We start from the raw sequence: 10,236 nt of genomic DNA on the forward strand, positions 1-10,236 counted from the left end.
TTTCAGTTCAAAGGTGGAAGAGGCGAGAGCAGAATTTTAGAACCCGTGTGTATGGCGGAAGTGAGTAGGTCTTTTAGACTTCAAACTGTGGATGGTGGATCTGGCTTTGTTCGCAGGTGTGTGTGGTGCGTGTCTGTTCACAGATGCCTGGGCACACAGGTGTGCGGGTGTGCAGGCACATGAGTGTGTGCATGCCCACCCACGAAGGCTGGAGGCTGACATCTGGTGCCTTCCTTGTTTGTCCTTCGCTTCAGTGTTCAAGGCTGGGTTCTCACTGAGCAAAGAGCTCGCTGATTCCAGTTAGTCTAGTGAGCCTCCCAAGTGCTAGGACTACATGATCCACACTCTGCCCTTCATGCTTGCCCAGCAAGGGCCCTATCAGCTAAGTCATCTCCCCAACCCCAGCATTGATTTCTTTAAACACACAGAACAGTTACTGTCTTAGTTAGGGTTTCATTGCGGTGAAGAGACACCGTGACCAAGGTAACTCTCATAAAGGACAACATTTAACTGGGGCTGGCTTACAGGTTCAGAGGTTCAGTCCATTATCATCAAGGCAGGAACATGGCAGCATCCAGGCAGGCATGGTGCAGGAGGAGCTGAGAGTTCTACATCTTCATCTGAGGGCTGCTAGGAGAAGACTGGCTTCCAGGCAGCTAGGAGGAGGGTCTCAAAGCCCACACCCACAGTGACACACTTCTCAGACAAGGCCATACCTCCTAAGAGAGCCACTCCCTGTACTAAGCATTTGTAACCAGAGTTACAAATATCATCCATGTTATTTAGCCCATAAAATAAACTGCAATAAATACAAGGAAGAAAAAATGTACCGACAATATATTTTCTAATCTACAGTAAAATTCGTCTGAATAAGAGTAAGAACACACACACACACACACACACACACACACACACACACACGATATATATATATATATATACATATATATATATATATATATATATATATATATATATCTCAAAACCATTCCCTTAAACGATGCCTCATTTAAAGCATAATATCACAACAAAATATAAATTTTATCACAATAAAACTGTGGAAAATTTGATAATCAAAAGCTGCCTATCCAGTTTTAAGTGATACAATTTAATATGGCATTAATATGGCATCAGGAGCAAGAAATGACCAAAAGGCATCTTAAAATAATTTGTTTGAACTAAGGAAAGCAGGATGCTGGAAATGAAAAAGTCAAGACACCACTCTAAGTTCCAGAGTTTGAAATTTTTAAAATACGGTTAGGTTAAAAGAAATTCAAAGAGATTAAAAAGCATAAATCATTAAAAGGAAACAAAATTTAGGTGTATATCAATAAAACTAAAAGCATAAATTTTGAAAGAAATGACAAAAAAGACAAATTTTTATTGAATATTTTATGTATTTATATTTCAAATGTTATCCCCTTTCCTGGTTTCCCCTCTGGAACCCCTCTATCCCATTCCCCCTCCCCCTGCTTCTGTGAGGGTGCTCCCCCACCCACCACTCCCATCTCACCGCCCTAGCATCAGGTACACTGAGGAATCAAGTCTTCACAGGACCAAGGGCCTCTCCTCCCATTGATGCCAGACAATGCCATCCACTGCTACATATGCGGCTAGAGCCACGGGTCCCCCCATGTGTACTCTTTGATTGGTGGTTTAGTCCCTGGGAGCTGTGGTGTTGGGGAGGGCTGGTTGATATTGTAGTTCTTCCTATGGGGTCGCAAACCCCTTCATCTCCTTCAGTCCTTTCTCTAACTCCTCCATTGGGGTCCCCGCAAAACGACAAAATCTTAGCTTAAAGAAGAAACAAAAGAAGACAAGAAGTCCTCTGTGGGAAACCCACTGGCCATGCTGACCAAGGAAATACATCGTTGCCTTGCTCAGACATCATCAGAGAAACTTCCTCCAGTATGGGGATAAATACAGAGATCTGCAGGCAGACAGTGACACACTTTGGAACACTCAGCTCTACATAGGATGTTTTCATAAAGTCCCTCCAGCCAGGGACCAGGAGAGGAGCTAACAGAGTGTAAGAACCAGAGGGGATGGAGGACACCAAGGAAACAAGGCCCTCTAAACATGGCAGGACCAACACACGTAAGGCTCACAGACTGAGGCAGCATGCGCAAGTCCTGGATCTGCACCTGATGGAGTCCTAGAGCAGCAAGGGCAAGTGAACACATGGCCCATCCTTAACCCTGAGGCTAATCTCCCATCGATAATCACTTGCAACAAGAACTACGTTTTCTCCACAGAGACCTAAGGGTAGGCCCCATGCTCTGCAATAAATGGCCAACACAGAATGAATTCAACAACGTCTTCTCATAATGTTGAGGTGAGGGCTGTTTGCTTGTTTACGTTTGTCTATCATGGCTTCCAGTTTTACCCTTTTATGGGATTCCTGTGTGTGTGAATGTGTGTGTCTCTGCATCTATGTGTTTCTAGTGCCCTTTCTTTAGCTGTCTTTCTTCTGTTTGTTTAGCCCTATTCCAATTTGTTTTATTTTATTTTATTTGTATTACTTAGATGATTCTTTCTCTAATAAAAGAAAGGTTGTGGTTTTGGAAATGGCAGAAGATGGGAAGGAACTGGGAGAAGTTGAGGGAGGGAAAACTGTAATTAGAATATATTATATTTTAAAAAAAAAAAACCCTATTTTCAGTAGAAGAAAAGGAACAGATCCAAAGAAATTAAACAGGAAGGAAGGCCCAGGCAAGGATGCTTGAATCTCACTTAGAAGGGGAAATAAAATAGTCACAGGAGGCAGATGGAGGGAGGAAATTGGGTGGGAGAGGGCATGGGGAGGAGAATGAGGGGTCAGCATGAGGTGTGAGGAAAGAGAATAAAAATCTGTAGTTGGCAGGGTCAGGAGGTGGGGACCATCTCGAGAATGTGTCAAAAACCTGGTATGGGGGAGGCTCCCAGAAGGCTATGGGGTCACTTTAGTTGAGACTCATAGCAAAGGGAATATGAAACCTGAAGAGGCCACCTCCTATAACCAGACAAGAACCCCAGTGGAGCGATAGGGACACCAACCATCCACAGAACTTTGGACCCAAAATCTGTCCTGTCTACAAGAAACACAGGTACAAAGATGGCGCACAGACTGAGAGGATGGCAAACCAATACCTGGTCCAAACTCGAGATCCATCCCATGGGCAACCACCAATCTATTCATGATACTATTAATCACGATACTATTAATGATACTCTGCTATGCTTGAAGACAGGAGCCCAGCATAAGTGTCCTCTGAGAGACTCCACCCAGCACCTCACTCAGACAGATGCAGAGACCCACAGACAAACATTGGATGGAGCTCGGGGACTTTTGTACATATGGGGAAAGGATTGATGGCCCTGAAGTGGATAAGGACTCTGTAAGAAGAATAACAGAGACAACTAACCTGTATCCTTGGGGATTCTGAGAGACTGAACCAGCAGCCAAATAGCATACACAGGCTGAACCTAGTTCCACTCCGAGCGTGCGTATCTGCGCACGCGCGCATGTACACACCACAGACACACACACACACACGCACGCACGCACGCATGCACTCACGCACGCACACGCACACACACACACGCGCGCGCACACACACACACGCGCGCGCATACGCAGCAGATGTACAGCTCAGCCTTCATGTGGGTCCCTTAACAACAGGAGCAGGGCTATCCATAAAGCTGTTGCCTGTCTGTGGAATCTGTTCCTTTAGCCAGCCTGCCTTGTCTGGCCTCCGTGGGAAAGGATGCACCTAGCACTGCAGAGACTTGATGCGCCAGGATAGCGGGGATACCTGGGGGGACTCCACCCTCTCAGGAAGGGGAAGGAGGAAAGACTTGGGAAGGGAAAATTGGGAGGGGCAGGGACTAGGATGTAAAGTGAATAAATAATTTAATGGGAAAGATTAAAAAATAAAAATGACTTCCAGTTATATAAGAAAAAGAGAGGAAAAAGAAGAGATGTAAAAAATAAAACCACTATAAATAGCTTAAAATACATACATACATACATACATACATACATACATACATACAGTTCTTCAGTGAGTGCCAGGGCACAAGGCCAATAGTCAGAGCCAGGGCTGCCACGGTCATGATACAGAAGCTGTGGTAGAAGTATGGGGGTCTGTGCCCTGAGGACTAAGGTAAACAGGCAGTGTGTTGAAAAGATTCCCCTGATTTATGTCAATGAGAGCGTACTAATTTTAATGAAGGAAGTTTGACTTGAGTTACTGAGGGGATTTTAGCCCCTTAGCCAGAGCCCTTGAGTGAAGGGCAGGGTGTTGTTCTTTGGAAGAAGGGCTGCCCTGCCAAAACGATGCACAAAGTAAATCTTCATCTTAGATTCCCATGGAAACCTAGCATCATTTAGCAGAGAGGGTTTACAGGTATACAGAAAAATATTTATAATCTGAAGGCTTTGGGAACCTTGGCCTAACACTCTTAAATTCTAAGATATTTCTGAGGGTGATGTGACTCTTAGGTGTGTGTGGTACCCACTCAGGAGTCACTGGATCTCACTAATGTATTACGAGTCTAGAGTCTGGTCATGAGTCTGGAAGCAGTGAGCTAGGTTCTTAGGAGGCCAGCATGGTCCTAAAACTTCACTACCTCAGGGGAGACCATGAGAGGGTCCTAAGTAAAAGAAGACTAGCCATGTCTTACTGTCTACAGAAACTGCCCCCATCCCTGCCTTCTGTGTCCCAGCACAGTATTCATCAAAATCTCCTCTAATAAAATCAGCTAATCCACGTGTCTTCATCTAAATCTTATATGGTTGAGACTCTGAGGACAATCCACTTGCAATAAAACATCTCCTCTGTGTGTGGACCTGTGAAACAAACCAACAAAAAAAAGGTCTTCTCAAAAATAATGATGGCATATATAAATATTCTAAAAAGATAAAGTAGGAGGAAGAACTGTTTCTGGGCAATTTTAAAGCAAAAACAGGCAAATTCCATTAGTTTTCTGGTCATGGGAATGATTGTCTATGACTCGTGGGTCTCGCTGCTGGCCACGCTCTACTCTGTGGGTGGAAGGCTCCATGCTTTGAGTTATCGCCCCTATTCTGGAGAACCAGGTTGGAGGTGTAGTCACTCGAAGACCCTTGACCAAAGAACAAGAGCATTCCTCTGTCTGGGAAGTTGTCCCTCTGACCAAGCCTGAAGCTTGGAGAAGGATTTATGGGGACACCCAGCTAGCCAGCAAGATAAGTCAAATCAACCCTCCTGATGCTAGTGGCAGACTCATAGCAGACATCCCACATCCTCTACCCTTTTCCCTGAAGGCCGAGGGACATTTACTGCTGAGTGGGTACATTGGCCTGCTCTCTTTCTAGAAACTGGGGGCTCCATTCTCTTCTTTCTTCTATCATGCCTCTCACATGTAAACTAACAATGCACTGCTTCCACTGAAGGGAAATCCTCAAAAGCCTTGTATGCCACCTGTGTATCTCACAGGACTTTATACCACTAAACAAGAGGTTTGTCTGAATATATTTTCTGAATAGTCACATCCGTTCAAAGGATAGGTTTTGGGGTCGATGAATCACCTTGAGACACTCGGTTCAATTTCCAGCACCACAAAAAGGAAAGAAGGAAAAAAGATGTTCTTCTTAACTTCTGCAGGGAGAGTTAAGGAGGCCTATAAATTCCAGTTTAATATTTGTAATTTCCCCTAAAGAGAATTTAGTGTACGGCGTTGTGGTCTCACATACTATAATTCCAGCACATGAGAGGCTGAAGCATGATGAGTTAGAGGCCAGCCTGGGCTACATAGCAAGGGGTGTGTGTGTGTGTGTGTGTGTGTGTGTGTGTGTGTGTGTGTATGAGTGTATGTGTCTGTGTATGAGTGTGTGTGTGTGTCTGTGCATGTGTGTGTGTATGAGAGCGTGTGTGTGTGTCTGTGTATGAGTGTGTGTGTGTGTCTGTGTGCGTGTGTCTGTGTGTCTGTATGTGTCCCTGTGTGTCCGTGTGTAAGTGTGTGTCTGTGTGTGTACCTGTGTGTCTGTGTGTGTCTATGTGTGTCTGTGTCTGTCTGTGCTGTGTGTGAGAGATAGGCAGAGGCAGAGATAAAGAAGAGTTAGAAAGACAGATTGTCCCTGAATTCTTTCAGCAAAGGCTGTCCAGACATATTCTTGGCTGTCTCTTCAGAGCATGGCAGCAAGGTCTGAATCATACCATATTTTGTCATTTATATGTGATAAAAATTGCTCCAAATCAATAAGGCCTTATTATATTTTTCCTAAAAGTCCTTATCTTAATTTCTCTTTCCATTTCTCATTTTATTCTAATTGACAAGAAAAAAACCATGTTGTGCCTTCTGTACATTTTCTCCAAAATATACTCAGTTACAGGACCAAATAGATTACTTATCAATACTTATCCACACAACCTTCAGACACAATTCAGGTAAGACATTTGGCATCATACAGCAAGGCTTCTTTTTCCTCTTGCTATGAATAAGATAATAACATATAAGAGTCCAAAAACAACACAGTTTTTAATATGCAGCTCTAGAGAAGGGGATGCCATCATATAGAAAAAGCAGAAGTGGCTGGCTGGTTGATTTGGCCAAAGACGGTGGTTTTTTAGATTCCACAAGACAGTGTGCGTTCTTTTCTAAGCCAGAACTTGTGCCAAAGTCCCCAATCAGACTGGCTTCAGGCAAAAGCATCATCCAGTGAAGTGTCCAGGATGTCCCTCACCCTTGTCTGATCCTGAGCTCAGTCTCTCACAGACTCTGAAGCCTCTGAATCCTGAGACAAACACTTGACAGCTGCTAGGGGCGGAGGCACAGTGCACCCTGCTTATCTATGACTCCCTTGAACTCCAAGTGCATCTCATTGGGAATGGACCATGACAATCTATTTCTCACATGCTAGTTTTCAAAATTATGTTTCTGGCCTCCTCCAGATTTCTCAGTGGGCAGAGCACTGAACATTCACACTTCTCCCAAGAGTCTATTGCAAGTAACCCATGTTTCTCCACCTTCTTCAGCCTGACCCTGCTACCCAATTCCAAAACAACCCCTCACAAGTTTAGGTGCATACTAAGATTACTTCGCTCCTGGCACAGAAATTCTTATTAATCTCCTACCATAATAACTACTACTTGGCTGTGCAAATAGCACATATTTATTATCTTCTGGTCCTAGAGGTTGAAAACCCTAAGTCAGCTTCACTGGGCTGAAATCAAAGAGTCCTCAGGGTGCTCATTCTGTAGGCTCAGAGGGAATCACCCTATTCCAACCCTCCCCACCCCCAACCTCTGTTCTAGAATAGTATCCTGAGCATATTCCTTGGCTCCCGGCCTCTGACTCCCTTCGAAGCCAACAGCACCCTGCTTCAGAGCCTCGTTGCCTTTTCTTGTATTCACATATCCCTCTCCTCTCTTCTAAGGAAACTTAATTATAGCTGCAACCCACTTGAACAATCACTAACCATCTCTTCATCTTGAACCCATCACTCACAGGTTCTCATAGTTGGGGCATAGATAGCCTTGGGCGAGCATTCAGTTGGACAAGCAGGGTGCTTGTAGTTGGAGGAGGGGGCACTAAACTAAATTTACCTTGTTCAGTGCTGGATTGTCTCGTGTTTTTTGAAAAAGGTTTTTGAACTTTGTTCGTTAATGCAGTTTAGTTACTGGAGACGGAGAAAGCTTGCTTGTATGCTCTATTAGGTGAGAATTCAAACAACCTTTAGTCCATGGCTGATTCCAGTACCTTTCTGAATCCCCCAACCAATGCACTATGAACTAAGGAGCTGTTCATTTTCAATGATAAAATCTGTTTTATTTCAGGGCCTGTGTGGATACTTGATTTTTTTTTCTCTGCTATGTTCTGGTAGTATTTCTATCGATAGTCATAGGTACAAACACACACACACACACACACACACACACACACACACACACACACACACCCTATACTCAGCTGAAGACTACAGGATCCTCTGCAGAGCTGGCAGCTCTCTCCTCCTTTGTAGCCTGCCCTGGGACTCTCCTGATTATCCTCTCAAGATTCTCCAGTCTTTCTGTCACCACAGGAAGACAGTTAGCCTCTACTGGGTGCCCTTTGTCTGCTCTGTGGCCTGGAAACTCTCTCCAGGTGGGGGAATTGCAATTTGGCAGCTTACCTCATTTGCTTCTTCTCTCTCAACGATCACTGCTATGCACCACTGACATCCGATGTCTCCAAAACCATACTTTCATATATTTTATTCAATTTTCTAGATGTTTCAGGTATGAGGAAAAATCGGGTCCCTGTAAGTTCATCTTTGCTGGAAGCAGAAGTTTATAAAATTTATGTAATAATACAAAGGTCTTAACAAAACAAAATATTTTTAATAAAGAATGTTTGAGGGCTCACAATACGACCTGACTTCAACACTTGCAATCACACCGATAAACCATCTAAAGAACCCCATAACTCTTAAAGAAATAGAAGCAGTTATTAAAAGTCTCACAACCAAAAAGAGCCCAGGACCAGATGGGTTTAGTGCAGAATTCTATCAAACCTTCATAGAAGACCTCATACCAATATTGTCCAAACTATTCCACAAAATTGAAACAGACAAAGCACTACCAAATTCCTTCTATGAAGCCACAATTATGCTTATACCAAAACCACACAAAAAAACTAACAAAAAAAAGAGAACTTCAGACCAATTTCTCTTGTGAATATAGATGCAAAAATACCCAATAAAATTCTTGAAAACCAAATCCAAGAATACATCAAAACAATCATTCATCATGATCAAGTAGGCTTCATCCCAGAGATGCAGGGATGGATCAATATATGGAAATCCATCAACATAATCCACTATATAAACAAACTCAAAGATAAAAACCACATGATCATTTCATTAGATGCTGAGAAAGCATTTGACAAAATTCAACACCCCTTCATGATAAAAGGCCTAGAAAGAATAGGAATTCAAGGCCCATACCTAAACATAGTAAAAGCCATATGCAGCAAACCAGTCTCTAACATTAAACTAAATGGAGAGAAACTTGAAGCAATCCCACTAAAATCAGGGGCTAGACAAGGCTGCCCATTCTCTCCCTACTTATTCAATATAGCCAGAGTAATCAAACAACAAAAGGAGGTCAAAGGAATACAAATTGGAAGGGAAGAAGTCGAATATCACTATTTGCAGATGATATGATAGTATACTTAAGTGACCCCAAAAGTTCCACCAGAGAACTACTAAACCTGATAAACAACTTCGGCAAAGCGTCGGGGTATAAAATTAACTCAAACAAATCAGTAGCCTTTCTCTACACAAATGATAAACAGGCTGAGAAAGAAATTAGAGAAATGACACCCTTCACAATACTTATAAATAATATAAAATACCTCCGTGTGACTTTAACCAAGCGAGTGAAAGATCTGTATGACAAGAGCTTCAAGTCTCTGAAGAAAGAAATTGAATAAGATCTCAGAAGATGGAAAGACCTCCCATGCTCTTGGATTGGCAGGATTAATATAGTAAAAATGGCCATTTTGCCAAAAGCAATCTACAGATTCGATGCAATTACAAGTCAATTCTTCATAGAGATAGAAAGAGCAATTTTCAAATTCATTTGGAATAACAAAACCCTAGAATAACTAAACTATTCTCAACAATAAAAGAACTTCTGGGGGAATCAACATCCCTGACTTCAAGTTGTATTACAGAGCAATGGTGATAAAAAACTGTGTGGTATTGGTACAGAGACAGACAGGTAGATCAATGGAATAGAATTGAAGATCCAGAAATGAACCCACACATCTATGGTCACTTGATCTTTGACAAAGGAGCCAAAACCATCCAATGGAAAAAAGATAGCATTTTCAGCAAATAGTGCTGGTTCAACTGGAGGGCAACATGTAGAAGAATGCAGATCGATCCATGCTTATCACCCTGTACAAAATTTAAGTCCAAGTGAATCAAGGACCTCCACATCAAACCATATACACTCAAACTAGTAGAAGAAAAAAGGAGGAAGAGTCTCTAACACATGGGCACTGGAGAAAATTTCCTGAATAGAACACCAATGGCTTATGCTCTAAGATCAAGAATAGATAAATGGGATCTCATAAAACTGCAAGGCTTCTGTAAGGCAAAAGACACTGTCATTAGGACAAAATGGCAACCAAGAGTTTGGGAAAAGATTTTTACCACTCCTACATCTGATAGAGGGCTAATATCCATAATATACAAAGAACTCAAGAAGTTAGACTCCAGAAAGCCAA

This window comes from Rattus norvegicus, chromosome 14 (assembly GCF_021556685.1).
Source record: "Rattus norvegicus strain SHRSP/BbbUtx chromosome 14, alternate assembly SHRSP_T2T, whole genome shotgun sequence".
NCBI classification, from domain to species: domain Eukaryota; kingdom Metazoa; phylum Chordata; class Mammalia; order Rodentia; family Muridae; genus Rattus; species Rattus norvegicus.